The sequence below is a fragment of the Somniosus microcephalus genome, chromosome 15 (genome assembly GCF_052327205.1).
Source record: "Somniosus microcephalus isolate GS21.2 chromosome 15, FLI_Smic_1.0, whole genome shotgun sequence".
Lineage (NCBI taxonomy): Eukaryota > Metazoa > Chordata > Chondrichthyes > Squaliformes > Somniosidae > Somniosus > Somniosus microcephalus.
This window is the reverse complement of record NC_141001.1, coordinates 125,017,178-125,028,621: the sequence shown is the minus strand read 5'-3', so window position 1 is coordinate 125,028,621 and position 11,444 is coordinate 125,017,178.

Genomic DNA, 11,444 nt, shown 5'->3' with positions numbered 1-11,444 from the left:
ATCGTGGAGGCAGTGCGCCACTGGCGCCACTACCTAGCCAGCAAACGCTTCACCCTACTTACCGACCAGCGGTCGGTAGCGTTTATGTTCAATAATAAACAGAGGGGGACGATTAAAAATGATAAGATTCTTAGGTGGCGAATCGAGTTCTCCACCTTCGAGTACGACATCATTTACCGGCCAGGGGCCCTTAACGAATCCCCTGACGCCCTCTCACGAGGGATGTGTGCCAGCGCCACCGGGGATCGGCTACAGACCCTCCACAACGACCTCTGCCACCCAGGGGTCACGCGGCTGTTCCACTTCATAAAGTCCCGTAACTTACCCTACTCGATTGAGGAAGTTCGGTCCCTGACCAGGAACTGCCACACTTGCGCTGAGTGCAAGCCTCGGTTCTACCGCCCAGATAGAGCCCACTTAATCAAAGCTACACGGCCCTTTGAGCGGCTCAGCTTAGATTTCAAGGGCCCCCTCCCGTCCATCGACCGCAATGTTTACTTCCTGAACATTGTGGACGAATACTCCCGGTTCCCATTCACCTTCCCCTGCCCAGACATGACCAGCGCCACGGTCATTAAATGCCTCAACAGCCTGTTCTGCCTGTTCGGTATGCCGAGCTACATCCATACGGATAGGGGGGCGTCCTTCATGAGTGAAGAGCTATGCCAGTACATGCTGTCCAAGGGGATCGCCACGAGCCGTACCACCAGCTACAACCCCCGGGGTAACGGCCAAATGGAGCGAGAGAACGGGACAGTATGGAAAGCAGTCACTCTAGCTCTAAGGACCAAGGGCCTCCCTATCTCCCGCTGGCAGGAAGTCCTCTCGGATGTGCTCCATTCGATACGGTCGCCATTGTGTACGGCCACTAATACCACGCCTCATGAACGAATGTTTGTCTTTCCCCGGAAATCCACCTCAGGCGTATCCATGCCGTCATGGCTCTCCACCCCAGGTCCGGTACTCGTGCGAAGGCATGTGAGGGGCCACAAGACGGACCCTCTCGTGGAGCCAGTACACCTACTCCACGCCAACCCCCAATACGCATATGTCCGGCACGCCGACGGAAGGGAGGACACCGTGTCCATAAAAGACGTTGCCCCAGCCGGCATCGACAACAACCACGGCAATAGCGGCAACGACGATCACAGCAACTCTTACCCACCCACTACTCTTTCATCACCCCCGGAAGAACACCGACCAACGGCACCCCCACCAACTACCCCTCCAACAACCCTGGCGGCACCCCCGGCAGAGACCCAGGAGGCTACCGGGGACACCCAGCCGACACCCGCGGCACCGCAACAGCCACGTCGGTCGCAGAGGACTATCAAACCCTCGAACAGACTAAATCTATAGAAGGGGTGAATGTGATGAAATATTCCATTCACCACTGCCTGTGACTGAGATCGGTTTCAGTGTCATTTCCCTTCCCCCAGACCTCATTGTATTGTGTACTGGAATGTGCTGTATTGTATACTGGAATGTGCTGTGTGTAGGGCTCCGCCCATACCTGGCCCCGTTTGTAAGCTAGCTTCAGTCTAGCCCCAGTCTCCAGAAGGAAGACATCTCTCTCTCTTACGTGTTACTTTCTAAGCTAATAAAAGCCTTGTTTTTGTTCTGCTAACTTCCAGTCTTGGAATTATTGAGGCACATCACAGCTGTTAAAAAGCCTCTAAGGGTCTCTCAACAAGCATTTAAGCACTCCAATGAGGTCGCCCGCCTGTGCCGCTCGGCTCTGTGGCGCGCTGGGAAACGCGCCCGAGTTAAATGCCGAAGTCGGCGAGATGACAGCGGATTCCTGGCGTGCTGGCAATTTCGGCGCTTTTTACTGCTGACCCGCCCCCAAACCCGCACACTTGGCAATGGGAAAATTCTGGCCTTCATATTGCTAGGCAACACCTCCCAGAAGTCATGGCAGTGCCTGTGCCGGTTCTTTGAACGAGCTCTCCAATTAGTCCCACTCCCCCTGCTCTTTCCCCACAGCCCTGCACATTTCTCCTTTTCAAGTATTTATCCAATTCCCTTTTGAAAGTTATTATTGAATCTGCTTCCACCGCCCTTTCAGGCAGCGCATTCCAGATCACAACAACTGGCTGAGTATAAAATAGTTCTCCTGATGTCGTTACAGTAGGAGCTGTACTGCGACTCTGTCTTCGACGCAAGTGTCCTCAACTCCATCCCACAGCATGCTACCCGCCACCATCTCAGCACAACCCCAGTCTGGCATGAGGTTGAAAAGGCCATCCGACAACTGAAGAACAACAAGGCCTCGGGAGCAGATGGAATCCCCGCCGAGCCACTAAAGCATGGCGGAGAAGCACTACTGGCGCGAATTCATGAACTAATTTCTCTTATCTGGAAGGAGGAGAGCATGCCAGGGGATCTCAGAGACGCCGTAATTGTGACCATCTTCAAGAAAGGTGACAAGTCCGATTGCAGTAATTACAGAGGAGTTTCCCTGCTGTCTGCCACAGGGACAGTCATCGCAAGAATCCTCCTCAATCGCCTCCTCCCAGTGGCCAAAGAGCTCCTCCCAGAGTCGCAAGGCGGATTCCGCCCACTAAGGGGCACAATGGAGATGATCTTCACTGCGTGTCAATTACAAGAGAAATGCAGGGAACAGCACCAACCGCTGTACATGGTCTTCTTTGATCTCACAAAGGCCTTCGACACTGTCAACCGTGAGGGATTATGGAGTGTCCTCCTCAAATTCGGCTGCCCTCAAAAGTTTGTCACTATCCTCCGCCTGATTCACGATGGCATGCAAGCCGTGATCCTGACCAACGGTTCCACCACAGACCTAATTCACATACGAACCGGGGTCAAACAAAGATGTGTCATTGCACCAACGCTCTTCTTAATCTTCCTTGCTGCAATGCTCCATCTCACCCTCAGTAAGCTCCCCACTGGAGTAGAGATAATTTACAGAACAAATGGGAAACTGTTCAACCTCCGTCGCCTCCAGTCCAGATCCAAGGTCGTCCCATCCTCTGTCGTCGAATTACAGTATGCAGACGACGCTTACCTCTGCGCTCACTCGGAGGTCGAACTCCAAACCACCGGCAACACCTTCACCGAAGCGTACGAGAGCATGGGCCTTACACTAAACATCCGTAAGACAAAAGTCCTCTACCAACCTGCCCCCGCCACACAGTACTGCCCCCCGATTATCAAAATCCACGACAAGGCCTTGGACAACGTGGACCACTTTCCATACCTCGGGAGCCTACTGTCAACAAGGGCAGACGTCGATGACGAAGTCCAACACCGCCTTCAGTGTGTCAGTGCAGCCTTCGGTCGCCTGAGGAAGGGAGTGTTTGAAGACCAGGACCTCAAACCCGGCACTAAGCTCATGGTCTACAGAGCAACAGTGATACCCGCCCTGCTGTATACCTCAGAGACATGGACCATGTACAGCAGGCATCTCAAAGCACTGGAGAGGTACCACCAACGCTGCCTCCGCAAGATCCTGCAAATCCATTGGCAGGATAGGCGCACCAACGTCAGTGTTCTTGCTCAGGCCAACATCCCCAGCATCGAAGCTCTGACCACGCTCAATCAGCTCCGATGGACGGGTCACATTGTCCGCATGCCCGATACGAGACTCCCAAAACAAATGCTCTACTCGGAGCTCCGGCACAGCAAGAGAGCCCCAGGTGGGCAGAGGAAACGCTTCAAGGACACCCTCAAAGCCTCCTTGAAAAAGTGTAACATCCCCACCGACACCTGGGAATCCCTGGCCCAAGACCGCACAAAGTGGAGGAGAAGCATCCGGGAAGGCGCCGAACACCTCGAGTATCTTCGCCGGGAGCAAGTGGAAGCCAAACGCAGGCAGCGCAAGGAGCGCACGTCAACCCAAGCACCCCACCCACCCGCCCCTTCAACCACCGTCTGCCCCACCTGTGACAGAGACTGTAGGTCCCGCATTGCACTCATCAGTCACCTGAGAACTCATTTTTATTGTGGAAGCAAGTCATCCTCGGTTCCGAGGGACTGCCTAAGAAGAGAAGGAGTGAGACCAACGTTACATCACAGCCCAGCATTATTTTATCTGATTTAAATTCCAAAGACCTTACGACATAACTAACTGCAAACTGTAGGATTTGTTTCCTGGACATTTTTCAGGAATCTATAAATAGTTTGCAGTGTTCCCATTCATGTGAAAGTGAACTGAGCTTTCAAACCCTGATTGGAGGTTTGATTATTTCGGGACAGAGGGTGGGGCAGACGGATTTCTAGAAGCAGAAATTATTACCATGGAAGAACAGCGGCAATAACCTTCGAGGCTTCAGCAGAGAGTGGGAGAGTGGTTTGAATTTTCTTTCTTCGGATGACAAGTAATGGATAATTTGTTAGAAGCTCCAAACCGATTTTACTGTCATTATTTCGCCTTCCTGCCTGACTCTCTCTCTCTCTCTCTCTCTCTCTCTCTCTCTCTCTCGCTGTGTAACATCTCCCAAACTCTGACTGTCTTGTATTTAATGGGAGATTGTTACCAGACTTTACTAATGGCAACTTGGAAAATCAGACCTTCGAATCTCTCGACTGGTTTGCTATTCACTACAAGTTTCTGTGGTTAGCTAAAGGGAAATGAGCCTTCCTTAAATGGGATAACTATTTAATTAAGGTCCCTCGCACAATTCCATTACTTTGAGCAAGGCTCCATACCCAGGGCTCACTTTGCCCATTAAAGGTGCATGACGGGGCTGGCCTGTTTTGCAGTAAAGGGTTCTGGTCTTTCAGTCAATGTTGTCATCTTCTGCACCACCCATCTTGCTTTTGTTCTTTACACAGGATTACAGCGGATATACGGCACAGAAACAGGCCATTCGGCCCAACCAGTCCATGCCGGTGTTTATGCTCCACTCGAGCCTCCTCCCGTCGTTCCTCATCTAACTCTATCAGCATAACCCTCTATTCCCTTCTCCCTCATGTGCTTGTCTAGCCTCCCCCTAAATGTATCGATACTATTCGCTTCAACCACTCCCTGTGGCAGCGAGTTCCACATTCTCACCACTCTCTGGGTAAAGAAGTTTCTTCTGAATTCTCCATTGGATTTCTTGGTGACTATCTTATATTGATGGCCTCTAGTTATGCTCTTCCCCACAAGTGGAAACACTCTCTCTGTATCCACTCTAACAAAACCTTTCATGATTTTAAAGACCTCTATTAGGTCACCCCTCAGCCTTCTTTTTTAAAGAGAAAAGAGACCCAGCCTGTTCATCCTTTCCTGATATGTATACCCTCGCATTTCTGGTATCATCCTTGTAAATCTTCTCTGCACCCTCTCCAGTGTCTCTACATCCTTCTTATAATATGGTGACCAGAACTGTACGCAGTGCTCCAAGTGTGGTCTAACCAAGGTTCGATACAGGTTTAGCATAACTTCCCAACTTTTCAATTCTATCCCTCTAGAAATAAACCCTAGTGCCTGGTTTGCTTTTTTATGGCCTTGTTAACCTATGTCGCTACTTTTAGTGATTTGTGTATTTGTACTCCGAGATCCCTTTGTTCCACTACCCCACCCAGACTCGCACCCTCCAAGTGATAAGTGACCTGCCTATTCTTCCTACCAAAATGTAATACCTCACATTTATCTGTGTTGAACTTCATTTGCCAATTATATGTCCATTCTGCAAGTTTATTAATGTCCTCCTGTAACTTGTTGCAGTCCCCCTCAGTATTGACTATCCCCCCCCCAAATTAGTGTCATACACAAATTTAGAAATTGTGTTTTTGATTCCAAAGTCTAAATTGTTAATATAAATTGTGAATAGCAGTGGTCCCAGCACTGATCCTTGTGGAACACCACTGCCCACCTTCTGCTACCCTTTACCCCTACTCTCTGCTTTCTGTCCTGAAACCAGCCAGCTATCTGTGCTCTTCCTGAACACCCTACATTTTTTGCTTAACTGTTCATATTGCCAACGCCTCCCAGAAGTCATGGCAATAGAATCATAGAATCATCGAATCATAGAATCATCAAATCATCGAATCATTGAATCATCGAATCATCGAATCACACAGCTCAGGAGGAGGCCATTCGGCCCATCGTGCCTATGCCGGCTCTTTGAACGAGCTCTCCGATTAGTCCCACTCCCCCCTGCTCTTTCCCCAGATCCCTGCAAATTTCTCCTTTTCAAGTATTTATCCAATTCCCTTTTGAAAGTTACTATTGAATCTGCTTCCACCACCCTTTCATGCAGCGCATTCCAGATCACAACAACTCGCTGCGGGAAAACAAATTCTCCTGATGTCGCTACAGTAGGAGAGACCAGCGTTACATCACAGCCCAGCATTATTTAATTGATTGAAATTCCAAAGACAACAACAACAACTTCTTTTATATAGCATCTTTAATGTAGTAAAATATCCCAAGGTGCTTCACAGGAGCGATTATGACAAAAAATTGACACCAAGCCACATAAGAAATTAGGGCAGGTGACCAAAAGCTTGGTCAAAGAGGTAGGTTTAAAGGAGCTTCTTAAAGAAGGGGAGAGAGGTAGCGAGGCGGAGAGGTTTAGGCAGGGAATTCCAGAGCTTAGGGCCCAGGCAACAGAAAGCACGGCCGCCAAAGGTTGAGCGATTATAATCAGCGATGCTAAAGAGAGCAGAATTAGAGGAGCGCAGATATCTCGGGGGTTGTGGGGCTGAAGGAGATTACAGAGATAGGGAGGGACGAGGCCATGGAGGGATTTGAAAACAAGGATGAGAATTTTGAAATCGAGGCATTGCTTAACCAGGAGCCAATGTAGGTCAGCGAGCACAGGGGTGATGGGCGAACGGGACTTGGAGCAAGTTAGGACACGGGCAGCCGAGTTTTGGATGACCTCAAGTTTACGTAGGGTTGAATGTGGGAGGCCAGCCAGGAGTGGGTTGGAATATTCGAGTCTAGAGACAACAAAGGCATGGATGAGGGTTTCAGCAGCGGATGAGCTGAGGCAAGGGCGGAGGCGGGCAATGTTACGGAGGTGGAAATAGGCGGTCTTAGTTATGCTGCGGATATGTGGTCGGAAGCTCATTTCAGGGTCAAATATGACACCAAGGTTGCGAACAGTGTGGTTCAGCCTCAGACAGATGTTAGGGAGAGGGATGGAGTAGGTGGCTCGGGAACGGAGATTGTGGCAGAACAATTGCTTCGGTCTTCCCAAAGACCTTACGACAACTGATTGCAAACTGTGTGGGATTTGATTCATGAATCGATTATGCTCTCAAGTGCGGCAGAAATTGTGTCTAATTATAAGTCAATATGAAACTCAATTGAAAAACTAGAATACAAAACAGGAAATGAAGAGTTACTGGGATGATGACATTGGGACTTACTGCAGCTGTTTCAGGAGCTCCCTGAGGTACGACTGTGACAAAGATCTTGGTGCGTTAACAAAGAAAGACTCCCACTTTCACAACATCAAGATGTCCCAAAGCGCTTCACAGCCAATGAAGTGCTATTGACGCGCAGTCACTGTTGTAATGTAGGAAATGCGGCAGCCAATTTGCGCACAGCAAGCTCCCACAAATATATTGGTGATGAAGGACAACGGGGATAACTCCCCCGCTCTTCTTTGAATAGTGCCAATGGGATCTTTACATCCACCTGACAGAGCCGACGGGCCCTCGGTTTAAAGTCTCATTCGAAAGGCAGCACCTCCGACAGTGCGGTGCTCCCTCAGTACTGGCCCTCCGACAGTGTGGCGCTCCCTCAGTACTGCCCCTCCAACAGTGCGGCACTCCCTCAGTACTGCCCCTCCGACAGTGCGCCGCTCCCTCAGTACTGGCCCTCCGACAGTGTGGCGCTCCCTCAGTACTGCCCCTCCAACAGTGCGGCACTCGCTCAGTACTGCCCCTCCGACAGTGCAGCGCTCCCTCAGTACTGACCCTCCGACAGTGCGGCGCTCCCTCAGTACTGACCCTCCGACAGTGCAGCGCTCCCTCAGTACTGCCCCTCCGACAGTGCAGCGCTCTCTCGGTTCTGACCCTCCGACAGTGCGGCGCTCCCTCAGTACTGACCCTCCGACAGTGCAGCACTCCCTCAGTACTGCCCCTCCGACAGTGCAGCGCTCTCTCAGTACTGCTCCTCCGACAGTGCGGTGCTCTCTCAGTACTGCCCCTTCGACAGTGCGGCGCTCCCTCAATACTGCCCCTCCGACAGTGCAGCGCTCCCTCATAAGAACATAAGAACATAAGAACATAAGAAATAGGAGCAGGAGTAGACCAATCGGCCCCTCGATCCTGCTCCGCCATTCAATAAGATCATGGCTGATCTGATCCTAACCGCCAATCTACTATCACAGAACCATCTCCTGAATCTAACAGAATTAGACACACGAAATAGGAGCAGGATCAGGCTACATGGCCCCTGGGCCCGCTCCGCTACCCACAGGGCCATGTCCGATCCGAACCAAGACTCATGTCCAAATTCCTGCCCGCTCCCCGTAACCCTTAATTCCCTTTCTAGGAAACTGTCTATTTCTGTTTTAAATTTATGTAATGATGTAGCTTCTACAGCTTTTTGGGGCAGCATATTCCATGGACCTACCACCCTCTGAGTGAAGTAGTTCCTCCTCATCTCAATTTTGAAAGAGCAGCCCCTTATTCTAAGACTATGCCCCCTAGTTCTAGTTTCACCCATCATCGGGAACATCCTCCCCGCATCCACCCGATCCAACCCCTTCACAACCTTATACGTTTCAATAAGATCACCTCTCATTCTTCTGAACTCCAATGAGTAGAGTCCCAATCTACTCATCCTCTCCTCATATGTCCATCCCCTCATCCCCGGGATTAACCGAGTGAACCTTCTTTGTACTGACTCGAGAGCAAGTATGTCTTTTCTTAAGTATGGACACCAAAACTGTATGCAGTATTCCAGGTGCGGTCTCACCAATACCTTGTACAACTGAAGCAATACCTCCCTATTTTTATATTCTATCCCCCTAGCAATGAAAGCCAACATTCCATTGGCCTTCTTAATCACTTGCTGCACCTGCATACTAACCTTTTGAGTTTCGTGCACCAGGACCCCCAGATCCCTTTGTACTTCAGTACTTTCCAGTTTCTTGCCATTAAGATAATAACTTGCTCTACGATTTTTCCTGCCAAAGTGCATAACCTCACACTTTCCAGTATTGTATTCCATCTGCCAAATCTCTGCCCACTTACTTAGCCTGTCTATGTCCCCTTGCAGGTTTTTTATGTCCTCCTCACTCACTACTTTCCCTCCCATCTTAGTATCATCTGCAAACTTTGATATGTTACACTCGGTCCCCTCCTCCAAATCGTTAATATAGATTGTAAAGAGTTGGGGAACCAGCACTGACCCCTGCGGAACACCACCAGTTACTGATTGCCAGTCTGAGAATTAACCATTTATCCCAACTCTCTGCCTTCTGTTAGATAGCCAATCCTCTATCCATGCCAGAATATTACCCCCAATCCCGTGATTTTTTATCTTAAGCAATAATCTTTTGTGTGGCACCTTGTCAAATGCCTTTTGGAAGTCTAAATACACTACGTCCACTGGTTCCCCTTTATCCACCCTATATGTTACTTCCTCAAAGAACTCCAGCAAATTTGTCAAACATGACTTCCCCTTCATAAAACCATGCTGACTTTGTCCTATTAAATTATGATTATCCAAATGTCCTGTTACTGTCTCCTTAATAATGGACTCCAAAATTTTACCTACCACAGATGTTAGGCTAACCAGTCTATAGTTTCCAGCCTTCTGTCTACTGCCCTTTTTAAATAAGGGTGTTACATTAGCAGTTTTCCAGTCTGCCGGGACCTTTGCTGAGTCCAGGGAGTTTTGGAAAATTATTACCAATGCATCCACAATCCCTACCGCCACTTCCCTCAAGACCCTAGGATGTAAGCCATCAGGTCCAGGTGATTTATCCACCTTGAGTCCCATTATTTTACCGAGTACCACTTCCTTAGTGATTTTGATCGTGTTTAGCTCCTCCCCCCCTATAGCCCCCTGTTTGTCCAGTGTTGGGATATTCTTAGTGTCCTCTACTGTAAAGACTGATACAAAATATTCATTCAGTGTTTTTGCCATCTCCATATTTCCCACCATTAATTTCCCGGTCTCATCCTCTAAGGGACCAACATTTACTTTAGCCACCCTTTTTCTTTTTATATAACTATAAAAACTCTTACTATCTGTTTTTATATTTTTTGCTAATTTACTTTCATAATCTATCTTCCCTTTCTTAATCTCTATCTTCCCTTTCTTAATCAGCACTGCCCCTCCGACAGTGCGGCGCTCCCTCAGTACTGACCCTCCGACAGTGCAGCGCTCCCTCAGTACTGCCGCTCCGACAGTGCAGCGCTCCCTCAGCACTGCCCCTCCGACAGTGCAGCGCTCCCTCAGAACTGCCCCTCCGACAGTGCAGCGCTCCCTCAGTACTGCCGCTTCGACAGTGCAGCGCTCCCTCAGTACTGCCGCTTCGACAGTGCAGCACTCCCTCAGTACAGCCCCTCCGACAGTGCAGCGCTCCCTCAGTACTACACTGTACTGATTTTATGCTCCTGTCTGGAGTGGGACTTGAACCCGCGACCTTCTGACTGACAGGCTGCCCAGTGAGCCACAGCTGACGCCTTATTTATTTGGCAGCACCGCAGGAAGTTCTTCCAGACAGGGTTACTTAAGGTCACCGATCAGCTCTCATCCTTTACAGCACCATCTCCTGTCTCGGTTAATATTATTCTTCAAGATCTTTAATTGTATTGAACCCAAAAATACGTTTGCGCTTTGCACAGGCTCTAGAAGCAGGGGGCAGGGGCTCGGGCTGAGAATAGGGAAGGGGGGGCACAGACTGTGTAGGGTCACTTACTTCACCCAGCGGCAGTGACCATGCAGACCGCTCTGTCCAGGGTGAGGTTGGGGGTAACCGTAAGGGCAGTAAGGACATGCCTCAAACTCCCACCCCCACCCTCCCAAATAAACCTACTCGCCGAGCACTTCATTTTCCTGCAATCCCAGCGCATCCGCATCGGAAAATCCGGGGCTAGCGCTAGTCAGCGCAAAACGGGCACAAGACCAATGCTGGCAGGTTCCCATCCCCCTACGCTGTGCGGCCTGCGAGCAGAGTTCCAGCCCATATGTTCCTGTATCGGATTGTAAAAAGGCAGGAACAGGAAAAGGCCATTCAGCCCATGTTGACCATCCCATCATGGAGCTCTGTGCTCAGGCCCCACATAGCTCTCTGCCTTGGCACTGCGTACCAGGCAGCAATTCGTCCAATGCTTTTCTTAACACTTAAAGGACTCTGTGCTGATTGTGAAATAACAATCTGCTTGGTGAATCACCTGGGCTTCAAAGTGTTTCGCCAGCAGTTTCTGTAGCCGTGCAATTACAGAAGAATGCAGGTTAAAAATAGTTCAGCATCTTTTAATGTATTACAAGAATGCATTTCACACCTGATCCTCTTTTAACAAAG